The sequence below is a fragment of the Narcine bancroftii genome, chromosome 6 (assembly GCF_036971445.1).
Source record: "Narcine bancroftii isolate sNarBan1 chromosome 6, sNarBan1.hap1, whole genome shotgun sequence".
NCBI lineage: Eukaryota > Metazoa > Chordata > Chondrichthyes > Torpediniformes > Narcinidae > Narcine > Narcine bancroftii.
In genome coordinates, this window is record NC_091474.1 from 216381551 (window position 1) to 216397124 (window position 15574).

Below are 15574 nucleotides of genomic sequence, written 5' to 3' on the forward strand. Positions count from 1 at the left end.
GACAGGTATGAATATGTGAGAAAATTTAAAAAAATATTTGGTTGGTACACACCACTGATATGTTCATGTATTTGTTTTGGTACAAACAACCCTGTGTAAATATGGAACTATCTACCCATCAGGCTAAGTTACTCTAAGTGCTGTTATTCAACCTGAAACAACAGGAATTTGATTGGGGAAGAGATTTCACTGCCTTCAAGGACATACAGTATCTGTCGTTAGAGGGAAGAGCTGCAAAGATGATAAGAGAAACTGGCAGGTATGCTAAATGTTAAAAGCTTTTAAAGGTTCCACATGCAGAGCAAGGGGACCAATGTCATTTCCTATTTGTAACATGTAGATTATTCAGTAATGTTCATCAATATTTTAAACACTCTAGTTGCATCTGAAAGAAAAGATTTTACTCAAATAGTTGATTTATTGGAAGATGATCCTAGGCAAATATGCTTGTGGCTCCTTTTATGGTCTCCTTTTATCAGGTTTCCCTTGAACTGTTAGCATGAAAAACTATTATTTATTTATAAATTGTTTACTAACTGTGTGTTGGCATCCAGAGAAGTGTTGGGAACTAACCACCTTAGACTTTCTATGCCCATCAGAGATTTTATTTCATGAACATTTAGAAACAGAATTTGTTTTCAGTACAGTATCAAAGGTTTGTTAAGTCTTCAACTTGATACAGGTACACGATCCTTTAACTGGAAGCCTTGGGGGACAGTGTGTTCCAAATTTTGGATTTTTCCAGATTTCAGAAAGCCAGATTTAAGCCCACCCGAATTGTGCTGCCGAATCTACCCCAACCCCCTTCCAGCCACCCTACCGTCTCCCTCCATCCCCCTCACCTGCCCAACTCGCGCTGCCGGTCTCCCGGCTGCCCGACTTGCTCTACCGGTCTCTCGGCCGCCCGACTCACGCTGCCAGTCTCTGCCCACCCGACTCGCGCTGCTGGTCTCTCGGCCGCCCGACTTGCTCTGCCACCTCTCTCCCCACTTGCCGCATTTTGGAGCTTTCTGGATATGTCCAGATAAAGGATTGTGTACCTGTATCGTCTTCCAGAGAAAATATCTCGAGTTTGATCACAAAATTCTTACGTTAATAGTTTTGTGAGACCATCAGACACTATTGTGCAGGAGATACACCTCCCAGGTGCCGAGTAAAGTTTGCCAATTTCCTTACTGAGCAATTGACAGAGTTTGGATTTCAGGAGTTGTGTGGATTAAGTCACTTCAAAGCAATTTTGAGCTTTATCACACAAGAGCTGCAAAGCATTAAATTTAGCACAGACCTGTATTTATCACACCTGCCAGTGTGAACACTCCCAAACCTGTAGAGGGGGTCCAAATCGACCCAGGAATTAACCAACTAGGTAGGTAGTATCATTGCTGATTCAGTTTGAATGTGAACGGGACACCCGATGTGTCAGGTTCCATTGGTGATGCGATGATGACATGTTTGTGTGCAACAGTGTGGTGAGGAGTTGAGAGGAAGTGGAAATAGAAGCAATAGATTTCATTGTGTTAAATGTATTTGTAAAAAATGGTCTCAAATTGGAGGGATCAGGAGCTGCAGGAGATCCTTTCCGTAGGGCTGAGGATGCGACCTTACATCACACAACGGGCACTATTAAAGATAGGGTTTGCAGGAATAAGTCCAGGTGATCAACCACCTGAAGAGTCTCCGATTAAGTTTGTTCAGGTGGTTGATCACAATAGTAGGAGTTGGAGGGGCCAGCTGGACTGGCCATCCTACGACCTCTCCTACCAGATCTGGGGTGCCAGCCAGTCAGCAAACCTTATGTCCCCGCTCTCAAACCTACAGCCTGAGAGGACTGCCATTGACTCACCGGTGCCTTCATCCAGTTTAGGACCAGTCGAGGAGAGCATCTCCCCCAGTACCTCAATGGTCCCCAGTACCTCAACTGCCCCCAACTCAACTGCCCCTTCTACCTCAACTGCCCTCAGTACCTCAACAGCTCCCAGTACCTCCTGTGCCCAGTACCTCAACTGTCTCCAGTACCACAACTGCTCCCAACTCTCAACTGCACCTACTACTTCAACTGTCCTCTGTATCACAACTAATCTATGTACCTCCTGCCCCCAGTACCTCAACTGCCCACAGGACTCAATTGGCCCCAGCACCTCAAAGTGCTGCACCACAGCCAGGTAAGAACTGCTTGCACACCTGTCCAGTTTTTCTAATGTGTTTGGTGAGTGCCTGCCCATGAAATACCTCCTTTCTAATTTCCCACGTGGTCCATTGCTCTCCAGGATCCGAGGCAAGGAGGATGCCCAAGCAGACACAGGAAGTCACCACCAAGATCTGGGGATTGCTCCGGGAGATCAATACAGAAAACATGGAGCGTGACCGCCTTGACAGGAAAAGTAGGTGGAGTGGATGGTGCGAGCCCACCAGGAGACAGAGAGGCAGAAACGGAGGCTGACCGGCAGGAGTGCCAGAAACATGCCCAGAGTTTCATGGATTATCTCTGACATCCACCAGGAGAAGCAGGCCAAGATTGGCCTGATGAGAGATATGATCTCTGTGATTGGTGCTCCTGCATGCCTCCACCCTCTTGCCTCCTCCCTCCACTATCCACCCTCCTCCCCCAGCCTCCATCTCCTCCCTTCAGCCTCCTCCCTCCTCCTTCCAGCTTCATCCTTCAACCCTCCAGCCTCAACACCCCTCCCTCCACCAACTGCTCACCTCCCTCCAGTCTCATCATTCTTCCCTCCACTATTCACCCTCCTCCCCAGCATTCTTCCTCCTCCCTCCTCCTTCCAGCCTCATCCCTCCAATCCTCCCTCCACCATCTGCCCTCCTCCTTCCAGCCTCATCATTTCTCCCTCCTGCCTCTATCCTCCTCCCTCCAGCCTACTCCTTCCTTCTTCCAGCTTCATCATTCCTCCCTCCAGCCTCATCCCTCCTCCCTTCTGCATCTTCAATCCTTTTTACACCATCTGCCCTCCTCTTTCCACTGTTTTCCCCACTCAATGGGCCACCCCACTCACCATTCTGCCTCCAAAGCAACAATGCCATCCACAGCAGGAGGAAAACTGGCAGTCTGAGGTCAATAACTCTTTTAATTCTATTGTTTCCTCCTTACTCCTGCAGTTATTGGACAAAGATATATAGTTCTTTTTTTTTTGAAAACCCTTTAATAGTTGCTATTTATTGTACATTGTTTGTTAATAGATGATTACTGTATAGACACTCCCCGACTTTTGAGCTATGCAACTTAAGACCATCCGAACATACAACAGAAATTAAAAATACATAAATAAATAAAAATATATAAAACAAATGATTATGGTGAAAATCAGGCTCATCTTAGGGTGGCCGCCATGTTGACTGGTGTTCACCCTCTCACGAGAGCTGGCCTTGGTGGCTGCCACGTTGAGATATTTCACCACACTTTAATTCCTCATGTCCTGTTCTTTTCTGATTCTGTTGCTCAATATTCTGATGGTCAGACAGATTTTAGAGCCCAGTTGAGTCCACAGGTGCTCAGGATCCACAGCAACAGAGAGAATGAGAAGGATTCGGAGATAGGGAATGGAAGGAAATTGATCATCTTACTCTCCAGTATCATAGGTATGGCAATTCCCTGACATATGCCCATTCTGAGATACAACTGGTTATCCACAGTGGAACACGGACGTATGTCAGAGAGAACCTGTACATAGATTTTTGTTAAATGTTAATTGTACATAGCTGTGCTCTGAGCCAAAAAGCAATGTGGCTGTGATGAAGAGTTCTTCTCCTCCAAATGATCAGGTGCTGTATCTTACTGAGGCCGATGTAAGGAGAGTGTTAGGCAATGTCAACCCGCAGAAGGGGTGTGGCATGATGGCGTAGGAGGGAGACGTGAAAGGACACCTCTCCTGACAGAATTGTTAAAAACTTGACCTTAAAAGTTTTGTAAACTTTAAAAAAACATTAAATATTTTTATAAAGTATTACCAAATGCAATAATGAGAAAGACAAAGGCACAGACAGCAAAAAAAAAAATTCAGAAGCAACTATCAAGTACTGAAGAACTTGAGCCTACATTTGAAATAGAGCCCAGGGACTTGACTTCCCTTCACCCGCGTCCACAGCCACAATCTTCGGTGAAATATAAAGGTCAACCTGCGGAAAGCTGCTGGACTGGATAACATTCCCAACAGAGTGCTCAGGGGACGTGCGGCTCAGCTGGCAGATGGTTTCACTGACATTTCTAACATCTCTCCAAGAAACGCCATGGTCCCAATGTGCTTCAAAGTTGCCACCATTGTCCTTGTGCCAAAGAAGTCATGTATGTCCTGCCTCAATGACTACCACACTATCGCCCTCATGCCTACAGACATAGAAACCTTTGAGAGGGTCGTCATGGGGCACATCAAGCTCCTGCTGCTGCCCCTATCACTGGACAACTTGCAAGTCTGCATATAGATCCAACCAGTCTACGGACAATGCCATTGCTACTATCCTCCATCAAGCCAGCTGGAAAATAAGGACACTTATGTTCGAATGCTGTTTATTGTATTTATTTAGGCATTCAATACATTCAGACATAAGACGTGATAAGAAAGATGAGCCTGCTGGATCTAAACACCTCCCTCTGCAATTGGATTCTTGACTGCCTGTTGGGAAAACCTCAACCAGTCTGTATTGGAAACAGAAATTCCAAGACCAGCAAGGTTAGCATGCTTAGTCCAATGCTCTTCATCTGCTGACTCATGACTGTGCAGCAAAACACAGCTCAAACCACATCATCAAGTTTGCTGATGACATGATCGTGGTGGGCCTTATTAGTAAGAATAATGAGGAGTATGCGTACAGAGATGAGGTGCAGTTGCTAATTGACTGGTGCAGAGCCAACAACCTGTATCTGAATGTTAATAACACAAAAGAGATAGTTATTGACTTCAGGAAGGCCTGGAGGAGAAATCACTCTCCACTGACCATTGAAGGCTCTACCATTGAGGTCGTCAAGTGTATCAAGTTCTTTGGAGTGTACTTGGTGGAGAATATCACCTGGTCCCTTAACACCAGCTCCATAGCCAAGAAAGCCCAGCACTTCCTGCGAAAGCTGAGGAAAGTTCATCCTCACCACATTCTACAGAGGATGTATTGCAAGCATTCTGAGCAATTGCATCACTACCTGGTTTGGAAGCTTAGACCGTAAGATCTTGCAGAGGATAGTGAAGTCAGCAGAAAAGCTCTTTAGGGGTTCTCTTCCCACCATGAAGGACACAATGCATGCAGAAAGCAATAAATATTGTGAAGGACTTCACACACCCCTCCTAAACTTTTCTCCCTTCTGCAGGATGGTGCCTTTGCCACTCGGAGTCGGGAGGTCTCGGAACTGCAGGCCTGTGATGGCGGTCTTGAAGGCCCTCATCTCCTCATCAGACTTCTGGTCCTGGGCGAACTGGTTGAAGTTGAGGCCAGGCATCAGCGCGCAGATGGCTGGTCGCGAGAATGCATCGGCAACCATATTGTCCTTCCCCGCCTTGTGCCGAATGTTGGTGGTAAACTCCAACACGAAGGAGAGGTGATGTTGCTGGCAGGCCAACCAGGGATACTTTGCCATTGCGAGTGCCTGGGTGAGGGGTTTGTGGTCGGAGAAGATGGTAAAAGTCCTCCCCTCCAGAAATGCCACACCGCCAGGTACATGCCCGGTAACTCGCAGTCGAAGGCACTAAACTTGCTTTCCGGTGGGTGGAGCAGGTGGCTGAAAAATACCAGCGGCTTCCAATGTCCATTCATGTGCTGCTCCAGGATGGCACCAATATCTGTGGCAGAGGCATCTACAGAGAGTGCCATATGCAGGTCAGTGTGCGGGTGGGCGAGCATGGTGGCCTTCGCGAGGTTGTCCTTGGTGGCCTCGAATGCGGTGCAGGTTTCTGGATTCTAAGTGAGTGTTTTGTGCTTGGCTGTGATGAGGGCAAATCGTGGCTGCATGATGTGCACAGCTCCCGGGATGAACCGGTTGAAAAAGTTGACCATACCCGTGAACTCCTGCACCCCTTGAGGCTGTCCAGGCGTGGGACCTCTGTGATAGTGGTAACCTTCGCAGTGGCAGGTGTGGCTCCTTCAGCCGTGATGGTATGGCCCAGGAACTGCATGGACTCTTTCCTGAACTGGCACTTGGCTGGGTTGACGGTAAGGCTGAAATCGGCCAGCCAGAAGAAAAGGGCATGTAGGTGGTCCTTGTGTTGCACCTGGTCCTTGCTGGCGTTGAGTATGTCATCTAAATAAATAAAGACAAAATCCAAGTCCCTGCCCACAGAGTCCATGAAGTGCTGGAAGATCTGAGTGGTGCTCTTGAGCCCGAACAGCATGTACAGGAATTCAAACAAGCCAAAGGGGGTGATGATGGCTGTCTTGGGTATGTCCTCAGGGTGCATCGGGATCTTGTGATATCCACGCACCAATTCAACCTCGCATTGTGCAGGTTGGCTGTAAAATCTTGGATGTGAGGAATGGGGTAGCGGTCAGGAACTGTTGCCTTGTTGAGCCGTTGATAGTCTCAGCAGGGACACCAGCCACTGGAGGCTTTCGGGACCAGATGGAGCGGCGAGGCCCATGGGCTGTTGGACTGCCGAATGATCCCCAGTTGCAACAGGTGCGAAACTGCCACCTGGACCTTGTCAGGCGGGAGCCTGCGTCTCTTGGCGTGAACTGGAGGGCCCTGGGTGGGGATGTGCTGGAACACCCCATGGTGTGGCGAGGCAGCGGAGGACTGTTGCTTGAGGAGTGTCAAGAACTCGTCCAGGATTCGCTGGAACTCATCTCTGGGCGTGCCGATCATGGCCATCTGCGGTTGCTCTGAGCAGGAGGCGTCGAGGTGATCAGCCTGGTAGTTACGGGTGTCCACCAGGTGCCTACCTCGAATGTCCACCAGACGCCCGCGTGTGAGGAGGAAGTCTGCACCCAGGATGGTAGTCGGGAGGGACGAGCTGGTGAACCTCCACGCAAAATTTCATTGGCCGATCTGGAAGTGGAATGTCTTGTCTCCATATGTCTGGATTGCTGTTGCGTTAGCCACATGGAGGGGAGATCCACGAGGTCGGTTCCTGGTCTCAACGGCTGTGGCTGGAATGATGCTGATCTTGGCTCCCGTGTAAATGAGGAACCACCGGCAGCTGACTGAGTCCCGCAGGTAGAGGAGGCTGCATTCTTGGCCACACGCCACAGCCATTGACAGCGGCCAGCCTGGTCATTTCCCTGGAATGAGAAGGGCTGATGACACTTCTGAGCCTTGGCTCCCCAGCGCTGGTGATAGAAGCAGAGGCCTGGAGCAGATGCTGTGGCCTTGGTTATGCTCTTAGGAGCCCCTGTAGGGGCCGGATGCTCTATCGCAGCACTAGGGGCGAGCTTGGTGTGGTCATGCTGGTGCCTCATGACCTGCTGGTCCGCTGAGCCCTCCAGGAATCACATAAGCCATAGCTCTTGGGCCTTCTGGGTGACCATCCTCGGGTTGGTGAAGCTTTCCTGGACCAGCAGTGGCCGGATGTCCCTGAGCATATGGTCAAGGAAGATGTGCTCGTAGAGTGGGCAGTTGGTGTGATCACCCATGAGCGCGAGCATCTCGTCCATCAGCTCCATCGGGGTGCTGTCCCCCAGGGCATCGAGGTGCAGCTGGTGCCTGGATAGTCTGAGGGATCCAGTAAGCACACGCTTGATGGTCTTGTATTTGTCTTCGGCAGGTGGGTGCTGAACGAGGTGCAGCACGCGTCTGGCGGTTGGCTGGTCCAGGGCAGTGACCACATGGTAGAATTTGGTCGTGTCGGACGAAATCTGGCAGAGGCGAAACTGAGCCTCTGCGTGGCCGAACCAGATCCCCGGCTCCTGAATCCAGAATTCAGGCAGTTTCACAGCTATAGTTCTGATCCCAGGCTCGCTCATGATGGGTTCAAAGACGTTTGAACCAGTCGGGGTCACCAATTGTAGCGGCAGCTATCCTGCTCCTGCAATAACACACACAACCAGACGGGTTGAGCTCAGTGAGCAGACTAGTTTATTGCAGGCTGCTGGGCTGCACTTATACTCCCAGCCCGGACCTGGCTGAGAACCGCGCTGGGGGGCATTGACATTACCCGGGCATCACGTGGTCCCCAGCGCGGCTTATGAACCCCGTGCTGGGAGGAAGGGAACACCCCCCGATGGCGCCATTTTGGCCTGCTGCCCCACCGCGTGGCTTACATGCAGGGCCGGTTCGCCTGCCTAGTGGTGAGCCGCCACAATGTCAGCTTTACTGTGCAATGTATGGTATGAATGACCAATAAAGGTGACTTGACTTGCCTTGATAACTTTTTAAAACATGTTACATCTTTATTTATGACCTTGTAGCCGACTGCTACAAAGAAACACACACACTCACAGTGTGAACAGTTAAGGTCTGAGATTTATTGAGGATGGAAAGGCTCCTTTTATACAGTTGGAGTTTCTGCCGTTTATTTGATTGGCTGACGTATGTGAGATTAACAAGGAGCAAATAAACTCATTGAATAATAATAGCGGGCAGGAACATTCTAGCATGTGAATACCCTTCTTCCCCAGCCTGTTATTGATCTGTTAGCTGGGCAGCTTGGCCAGCACCATTATAGGGCTGCTGGTCTTGTACTGCTCCAGCTTTTACCGCCACTGGTTCATTGTCCTGGGAGTCGCTTAAGCGATCTCTGCCCGTGTCTGCTGCTGCGCAACCTACCGGCCTGATCTCCGCAATTGCGGGCCGCCACAACCTCAAATTTGTTGTTCTACCTCATCAACTTATTTATGTTGCACAACATTTTTACATGAGCAATAAACTTTTACTTAAATTTTTAATTTTAAAACCTAAGTTGTTTGCTTGACGCATTCACAAAGTGGAGATAATAGCTTCATGCATAGCCTGGTGACCCTGTGTTGGTGCACCCCGATAAGGAACTCTATCTGGCAGAGGGAGATCTGGTTCCTCACTCATCCACTCTTCCAAGAAGTGCTCGTTGTTAATCTTACATACGTCATCCAACAGGCAATAACATCAGACACAAAAGTGGTACTAACATCACATCGTTTGGCTAGGCAACTCCAGTGACCTTTGAGACATTCAAAAGCATTCTCCACAATCATTTGTGCAGAGCTCAGTTGGTAGATGAATATTCACTTCCATTGTTTGAGCTAAAAGTGAACCCCATTCATTAGCAAATTCCTGAGTGGGTAGGCAGGATCCCCAAACAAATGTGCAGGGATTTCCATTTCATTAACATCCTTGGATACTTGTGGGTGGAGCAATGCAGATGTACATGTCTCTCATACAACCTAACAGCACTGTAGAGTGGGGCATATTGACTTACCTCATGTGGGAAGAGATAACTGCATCCTCAGCCTTTCTATAAATGGACGAGTTGGATAAAACTCGAGCATTATGGGTGCGACACATCTATAAAGCTGAAACCACAAAAGCAAAATGTATTGATTGACATCTGGAAAACACAGACAAAGGTGAAGACAAATAATTGTAACTCAGCCCCATTACTTGGAGTTGTGGTCAACAACAGCTTGAAGAACAACGGAGTACCACCCTTTACAATTGTAGTAGGTTGTCATGTAGGGCAAAGATAGGGATATGTGTGTCATCAATGGCACCAGCACAGACTGGATAGCCCCTCTTTGCAAATGCATCAATTGTCTCTCGAAGGTGAGCTCCACTCAGCAATTTAATGAATCATTTCATGAGGGTCTTCCTCAATGTGACAGTGACTTGGCGCACCACTGTGCACACAATGGAGACACCTGCACCAAAAAGACAATGGATGGATCAATAATCACAAGGGATGGCATACCACCACAGAGCGATAGCAAGTCTGAGCTGAGGCTCTACAGGCTTTTGGTTTTTTGTTCTCCTGTGTTTCAGTTCTGGCTCGAGGAGCTTGATTATGAAGATAAAAGTACTATGAGACATTCTAAAATGATTCCGCCACTGTTCATCGTCAAAATTGCTGAAGACATTGGACCAGGACACAGCGCCATGTGATATCTCTCTCTCTCTCTCTCTCTTTCTCTCTCTCTCTTTCTCTCTCCTTCACATCCTCCTACTATTATATAGCTGCTCAAAATGCCTTAGAATAACCAAATGTTTCCATCTATGGCTCCTCAGCTCAGCATGAGTTTCCTCCTCAAACTCCTCCCTGCTTCTCTTCAATTTCTCCAGGAAATTTTCACACCTGAGAGCACATAAACAATTTTGATAAGGCTCCGTGAGTGTTTGCATAACCTTGTTGATAGGTACGTTGATAAGACCTGCCTGTGTGGTGAGAGAGACACACATTCTCAATAAAATCAAATGAACCACATTGTCGTCTGCCATTGCTAAGAAAAGGGACATGTCACTTCCTACGAGTACGTAATATGTCACTTGGGACGTTACCACTGGAGGATGGGGACCTCTTTGCTCTGAGATGCCGGGTAGGCAATTTGAAAGGGTGCACAGAACCATTTTATCTTGGTCCAGTGTGAATGGCCCTACCAATATTTTAAAACAGTTCATTCACCTGCCAATTTAGCAGTTTGCCAATTTGAAATGGGTTACTGATAGAGAGAGAGAGGGGGACATAGATAGATAGATAGAGAAAGAGAGAGAGAGAGAGAAATAGAATGAGAGAGAGAGAGAGACAGAGAGATGATGAGAGAGTTAGAGTGAGAGAGAGAGATAAAGGGTGTGTGTGTGTGTGTGTGTGTGTGTGTGTGTGTGTGTGTGTGTGAGTGTGCGCGCGCGCGTGTCTGTTTGTGTTTATCTAAAGTTATACACTATTCCCTGCAGCTACATTGGATAGCAAGGTAGATTAGCTACATCAGGGCTCCAGTGAACCAGGGCCTAACTGTGTAGAATTTGCTTGTTCTTTTTTGACCTTGTGGGATTCCCCAGTGTGTTTTGATTTTCTCCCAAATCTCAAAGTCGATTAGGTTGGTAGGTTATTTGGCCACAGTAAATTTCTCCTCATGTAAGGTTGAATCTGGGAGGAGCTGATAGGAATATAAGAAAGATAAACTAGGATTAGCGTAAGATGAATGTAAATGGGTGCTTAAAGGACTGAAGGACCTGTTTCCATGATTTATGACTTTATATTTACTAGAAGTCAGAAGTGTCAGGTCAACATCTTCATTAGGCCTATGTTCTCTGGAACCAACAGAATGAGATATGATATAATTGAAACATATACAAGTCTAAGGACGCTTGACAAGATTGGTGTTGTACAGAAATTCCCCTCATGAGAGAACCTAGAACTAAGAAACATAATGTAAACTCTTAGAGGGTTTTGATATTCTGGAATTCTCTGCTTCAGAGAATTAGAAATGCTGAGCCATTAAATGTACTCAAAGCTGAGGTCGATTGATTTATTGACTACAGAATATTCAAGGTTATATGCAGCAGGCTAGAAAGTGGAATTACACTAATAATTATCAGAACCATATTTTTTTGAATAAAATAGCAGGCTTGATAATCTATAAGATCATAATCCCTGTGATCTTATCTCCAGTGGAAGCACTTACATTTTGCAATCTAGCATCACACTATAATTATATTAAGTCCACATTGGATTATTTGATCTGTTTTGTATTAAATCGTGCATCAAACAGTACACAGTGGTGCTGTAACTAGCGTCTTGAGTAACACAGACATGCAAATGTGGAGAAGCTGGAGGAATTCAGAATTTATTGTCATGAACATGTCACAAAATTTGTTGTTTCGTGGCAGCATCACAGTGCAATCATTCATATAAGTCACCTTAAAAATAAATAAAAATCTTGCAAGAAAAAAGTCCAAGTAGGGCAGTGTCTGAGGTTCATTGAACATTTGGGAATCTGATGGCAGTGGGGAAGAAGCTGTCCTTGAGCTGTTGGGTGCTTGTCTTCAGGCTCCTGTACCATTTTCCTGATGGTAGCAGAGTGAAGAGGGCATGCCCTGCGTGGTGTGGACCTTTGAGGATAGAGGCTGCTTTCTTTAGACACTGCCTTCTGTAGATATCCTCGATGGAGTGAAATCTGGTGCCCCTGTTGTCGCAGCCTGATTTAACAACCTTCTGGAGTTTTTTCCTGTCCTGAGCATTGGCACCTCAGTTCCAGACAGGGATTCAACCATTCAGGATGGTCTCCACGGTACCCCTGTAAATGTTTTCGAGAGTCTTCAGTGACATACTGAATCTCCTCAAACACCTCACAAAGTATAGCCACTGGCAAACCTTCTCTGTGATTGGAATTGCCTCCGTGGAGATGTTGACACCCAGAAATTTGAAGTTATTGACCTCTCCACTGCTGAGCCCTCAATGGTTCAGGCAGCGTCAGTGGACAGAAATGGTGAGTCAATGTTATGGGTCAGGACCCTTCAATGAGACTAAGGTATAGGAAGGGGAGATGTCAAGTGTATATAGAGGGGAAAAATATGGAGTGGGGTGGGCAGAGGTGATAGGGTATGGGCAAAGGAGTAGAGCTCTGCTCGGGGATTGGGAAATAGATTCAGGAGAAAAGTGTGAACAGATCGGAACAGGAACAAGAGAGAGATGGGGTTAATTAAAATTGGAAAATTTAAAGAAGGATCTGCAAATCAGTTTAATAGTATTATCTTCTTGTTCTCCACTGGAACCCTCAGTCCTTTATTTATCCTTCATTCTAAATACAGAAATGTCATTGTCAACTACTCCTACTGTTCTTTTATTCTTTACAATAAGAAGCGTTTTCAGTGCTTCTAATTCTCTTTTGATCTATCAACTTGATATTGCTGTGATGTTGGAGCATACAGCAGAGCATTTTGCTTCAAGCACAAATTGATTAACAAGCACAAGTAAAACAGAATTCTTGAAGACTAATAATGAAAAGCTGACACAGAATTAGGCTGTTGCAAAGATTAATGCGCAGATATGTACTCTACTTGCTCTGAGAAATTAATGATTGGGAGGACTTTGAAATATTGCTAATGTGGCAAGTGTGCATGGGACAGGTTGCTTTCTGCCAAAGGTGTGCTTGGTAAGTGGGACGCCTTAACAAATGAAATGTTGAGAGTACAGAGTTTGTATGTTTCTGTCAGGATTAAAAGCAAGTCTAACAGGTCCAAGGAACCTTGGTTTTTAAAAGATATTGAAGCCCTGGTTAAGAAGAGAAATAAAGAGTATAAAGAAGAAATTTGGTGCTAGAGGAGTTTGTGAAATGCAAGTAAACATGTAAGAAGGAGATCAGGCAGGTGAAAAGAAAACATGAGATTGCTCTGGCAGACAAGGTGATGGAAAATCACCTTATTATATATTAAGAGGAAAAGGATAACAAAGGACAAAATTGGTCCTCTTGTAGATCAGAGTGGGAAATCTTAAATGCTGTTTTCATCTGCATTTATTCATGACATGGATACTAAGATTATAAAAGTGTAGGAAAACAGCAGTGAATTCATTGACCCTGTAGCGACTACAGAGGAGGAGGTACTTGCTGGCTTGAGGCAAACAAAAATGAATAAATCTCCAAGGCCTAACAAGATACTTCTTCAGACTACGTGGGAGGCTAGTGTAAATAACTACAGTACCCCTAGCATAGGCATTTAAAATATCCTTGGTACTGGATGGTGAGGTACTGGAGGATTGGAGGATAGCTAATGTTTCACTCTTGTTTAAGAAAGGCTCCAAGAATAATCTATGAAATTATAGGGCAGTGAGCTTGATGTCAGTAGTGGATAAATGGTTATAAGTTATTCTAAGAGACAGGATAGACAAGTATTTTGATAGACAGAGACTTATTAAGGACAGTCATCATGGCTTTGTGCATGGTAGTTCATGAATAACCAATCTCATATTTCTATGAAATTGACATGAAGATTGATGAAGGAAAGCCAGTGGATGCTGTCTACATGAACTTTGGTATGGCCTTTATGAAGGTTCTCCTTGTAAATAAAAAAAAACCTTTGGCAAATTGGTCTTCATAAATCAAAATATTGAACATCAATTTGAGATGATATGGAGAAGTTGTACAAGACATCGGTGAGGCCAAATTTGGATTATTGTGAGTAGTTTTGGTCACCTACCTACTGGAAAGATATCAATAAGATTAAAAGAGTTCAGACAATATTCACAAGCATATTGCAAGGACTTGACGAGGTGAGTTATAGGGAAAGGTTGAACAAGTTAAAACTTTACTCCCTGGAGTGTTGGAGAATGAGAAGAGATTTGGAGGGAAATAGGATAAGTCCAAGGAGGCTTTTCCCACTGAGGTTGGGTGAGACAAGAATGACATGCTAAGAGTGAAAGTCAAAATGTTTAATGGGACCTTCTTCACTCAGAGATTGTGGAATGAGCTGCCAGCAGAGGTGGTGGATGAAAGTTTGATTTGTGTGATCATAATTTAACAACTGGAATCCAGATAATGTTTTAATGACCCATAGTAGTTTCAGTAGATAATTTGTACAGGAAGGAGCTGCTCTGCCTAAGATTTGAAGAAGCAGCAGCTCAGAATGTCACACAAACCTCCCTTTCCTCCATAAGTAAAACACAAAATTCTGTAGACACCCTGGTTGAAGTAAAAAACACAAAAGGTTAAATAGTGTCCTTTATGTAGCAAAGGCAAAGATACATAACCAACATTTTGGGCTTGAGCCCTTCATCACAAGTATGAGAAAATGCCAGCAAGCGTCCAAACAAAAGAATAGGAGGGAGGAAGGGTGGGGGTGGTAAGGCAAGAGATGATAGGTGGAGAAAGGAGGGAGGGGATAGCAGCAATGAGGAGGTGGGGGGCTGTGGATTTATTTACTGGATCCAGTGCACCCTTTGTGGCATTCTCTACATCAGAGAGACTTGTCACAGATTTGGAGATCGCGTCGTTCAGCATCTCCGCTCCATTTTCAACCAGAGTGACCTCCCAATATGAGGTGTTGTTCCCCCAATTTGCAGGTATCTTAGTCTGGTAGTGCATGAGACCATGGATAGACATGTTTGGAAGGGAAGAGGGCAAGGAATTGAAATGGGTGGTCACTGGGAAATCCCCGCTATTGCAGTAGACAGAGCCAAGTTGCTAGTACGTTCTCCCCATGTCTGTGTCGGTTTCCTTTGGGTCACCTTGTTTCCTCCCCCTACAGAACATAGCACGGTCATAGGTTAATTGGGGTAATTGAGCAGCATGGGCTTAAGGGCCAGAAGAACCTGTTACCCTGTTACCGTGCTGTATGTCTAAATTAAAAATTAAATAAGTATGGAGAAGATCTTGAAAATGACCAAAGGGGCATCTCCTGCACTACTCATCTATTCGCCCCTTCAAGCTGATACTGCTTCACCTCTGGCAGAGTTTGTAGGTCCCACATTTACTTCATCAGCCACATCAGAATCTACAGAAATGGAGTACAAGAAAATTATCCTTGACTGCCTAAGAAGAATATTTAAACTGGCAGATAGTCGAGTCCCAATTTTCAGCCTCATAGTTTTATCATATATCGGGTGTTTAAGTCATCTCCCAAAAATCGTGATGACTAAGCTGTTGGGCATTTGCTGAGGGTGGTGAATATCATGGAGGCTCCAGCAAAACGAAGAAAGCATGGTGAGTTTTGTAATGATAGTGATCGTGGTTGCAATCCAAT

General features: G+C 45.8%; 1 long non-coding RNA gene across 1 annotated transcript; it reads left to right on the top strand.

Annotated features, from left to right (window-relative positions):
* Positions 1-216: 216 nt before the first annotated feature.
* On the top strand, positions 217-3254 carry LOC138735524 (uncharacterized). The gene is made up of 3 exons (XR_011339736.1): positions 217-259; positions 2101-2162; positions 2268-3254. It is a non-coding gene; the product is annotated as an uncharacterized lncRNA (long non-coding RNA).
* The last annotated feature ends 12320 nt before the right edge of the window (positions 3255-15574 follow it).